We start from the raw sequence: 3,075 nt of genomic DNA, 5'->3' as shown, positions 1-3,075 counted from the left end.
TGACCTCGTCTCCGCCACGCATCCTCTCCCCTAGCCTTCATCCCCCAGATCCACCAGTCCAGGCACGACCATGGCGCCGCGGCCGGCTTTCTTGCCAACGCGCGCGTGCGTGCTTCATGCCGGCCACGGGCCTCCGGCAATCAGGAGGGCGACGACGTCAACGGGATCATCGGGTCTCCGGCGGCACGTGCCCCTTGCGCACCTGCTCCCCTCCTCCCCGCCCCACCCTGCACTCCAGATTCGGCCCAGATGAAGCGATGGTGAGTCCCGTTGCAGCGACCGCTGATTCCATCTCCTCGCCTCCGCCCAACCCTCACCGCCAACCCTCGCCATCTCCACCTCCTCGCCCCATCTCCTCGTTCCCATCTCCTCGCCTTCTCCTCGTCCCCATCTCCCTGCAGAGGGACCGTTTGCTCGGCCGACGGGATCCTCTTCGGTTTCTGGTGAGCTCTCCCCTCCCTCTCTGACGATTCTCTTCTCATGGACCCGCATCATGCTCTACTACTTTCCACACTAGGATTTACCTCCACTTTCCGAAATTCCTCTTACAGTTCGGTTAATCCCTGCAATTTTCTACAGATTGCGACTATGGGTACCTGCAGAGGCGACGACCTGGCGCTCCTCGCGGCCGTGCTACTGCAAACCCTCCTCCCGGTGTCCGAGGCAGAGGGCCTGGTGCGGAACGCGCTCAAGAAGTGCCCTGTCAACCTGAACAGCCATGGCGCCACGCGCCTCTCCGGTGGTGAGGAGGCACAGCAGCATGTCCTCCTCAGCGGTTGCGTAGCCAGCACCCTCTGCTCTGAGGAGGAGGGTGACATCGTGTCGCTCAAGAACTACATGAAACAGATGGTACTTCAGGGATATCGGCGTCGGCATGCCGCCCCAGAATTTCACTTTCATCTCGGTGCGTCCTCCTCCTCGGTGGTGCTGACGCCTTTTTTGTTTTTAGGATTAAGATGGTTTGGCTGTCTGTGAGACTGTGACACAGGGGATTGACGTTGTTTTTGGTGCTTTGTTGGTGCAGATTGCGTGCTACCTCCACTCACGCTACAAGGTGGGGGCGTCCAGCACCTGCAAGAAGAATGGTTGGCGTCTGGAAACTGCTGTCACCGCCATGCTAGTGATTGTGCTTTACAGTAGTTGACATGCTCTATTCCTGTCTGTTTTGCTTGCTGTCAAAGATGGTGTGTATTGTACACACCCCTCTGTGATTTATGCACTTCACACGCATTTTCCCCATCACCCACAAACCGTAACATGCTAGTTGTATGTGTTATAACAATTCTTGCACTTGATTTCAAATTGTTCTCTGCTCTGTGTGTGCATGTGTGTTAATGATGGATTGTCTGGTCAGATGATCCTACAACAACATATTCCTGAGATTCTATTTGAGGAATACAAAATCAAGGTTTTTAAGACTGATGGCTGTTTGTTTTCTTCTATACACTTGCTCCTTCAGTAGGCATTGCAAGTGATGTGTTCAAGTGTAGTCCTCTAGTCACATTTTTAACCAGTACCATATGATTGTAGCATACTACTAGTTTTAGTCATTTAACATCTTAATTTACCTAGAATGATGAAGTAGTTGCACTTGGTAGATGGGATGAGGAAATGATGATTCATATGATTATTCTGATGCATTTGATGTTCAAAATTGAGCTTTTTAAACCTGATACTCAGCCCATCACAAATCAGTCATTTGCTACTCTTGCTGTGCTGTAGTTTCTTATGATGATTTGAAAGTAAACAGAGTGTAACTATGTTATCCTGTTTTGGTAAAATAGGTACCAACACCTGGGATCGGTTTGAGATGCGGGTGCACAAGAGGGCGTTCGACCTTGTCAACCAGAAGGTATCCTGAACATTCTTGGATTGCTTTTGTCGCCAAGCCACACAAATCATCTAGTTAGATAGAATCCGCTATGCTAGGGTGATGAATGAACGAACAAAAAATAATAGGAACATGGGCACCGGGTTTTAGAGGGCTTGTGATTTTGTGGTTGCAGCAAGCCCGCCTTGTAGGCCCGATGAGTTATCCTGTGTATTTTATCTTGCTAGACGAGTTATCCAGCAATACTAGTGCATAGTAGAAAATTATCATAGATCCTGGCTGTAACCTACTTTTGTGCTTGTTACTTTGGCACACGTGATTTTGTGGGGATTTGGTACCAGACTAGAGGTAGAGGTTTGATAATTTCTTGCTGTTTCAGTGAAGTGCTTGATAGATAGATGTCACATATGCATTTTCCATTCCTAATGGTGCTTTTTAATTTCCTTGCGAGGCCAAATAAAAGATGTTGTTCTCGGTGGAGTTGCACTTGAGGATGAGCACAGAGAGAAATTTAATCAAATCCAAAAGGTAGGTTCTTTGTTCTTATTAGATGTTGGTAGATTCTATTTGTTGTGCATATGCCAAGTGTGTCTACCTGATTGTAAACATAACTGCAATACTGTATATATGTTGACAGTCTGGTAAATACAAACTTGTTATGCCTAGGTTTGTGGATCTTAAAAAAATCATCTATGCTTTCCTTACTCATAAAAAACGCCCAGCTGTTGTTCTTGTTAATACAAGCGTGCATACCATCGACACCTTCACCAAACAGAAAAGGTTCTAGCCACATATTCCTCTTTACTGAAAACTCATTGTTCTTTTCTAAACTATTGCAAAAATCAAGCAGTGGTACTGATTATATAAATTTTATATTGTCTTGGTAGCTTCACTCGTGTCTGCCACTGATTGGTTTCTGCTTAACCCATGTGTAGAGGGAGTACTAAACAGCAGGATTTCAATCACCTTGTATACACTAGCAGCTTGCTTAGACAGTTGTCACTTTTGCTTGTGGTAGCCATTATGTGGCTGAATCATGTATGTGTCTACTAATCATTAGTTAATAGTATTTGGCTTCTTTGTGATGGTCCGGGACTATTTTATGGTGATGTGGATATACTTTCTGATTTAAAGTTACTAATCTGTGGTCTGGTGTCATATTATGGTCTAATATTTTTTGTTTTGACTCTTTTTCTGGTGCAAGGAAGCTGTGAGTAGACGTCAATGATGCCTACTTGTTTGGC

General features: G+C 46.2%; 1 non-coding gene across 1 annotated transcript; it reads left to right on the top strand.

Moving 5' to 3' along the window:
* Positions 1 to 1,605: 1,605 nt before the first annotated feature.
* On the top strand, positions 1,606 to 1,679 carry LOC119266182. The gene has a single exon (XR_005131909.1). It is a non-coding gene; the product is annotated as a small nucleolar RNA SNORD36 (small nucleolar RNA).
* Positions 1,680 to 3,075: the final 1,396 nt, after the last annotated feature.

This window comes from Triticum dicoccoides, chromosome 2B, assembly GCF_002162155.2.
Source record: "Triticum dicoccoides isolate Atlit2015 ecotype Zavitan chromosome 2B, WEW_v2.0, whole genome shotgun sequence".
In the NCBI taxonomy this organism is placed as follows: Eukaryota; Viridiplantae; Streptophyta; class Magnoliopsida; order Poales; family Poaceae; genus Triticum; species Triticum dicoccoides.
This window is presented reverse-complemented; position numbering and strand designations above follow the sequence as displayed.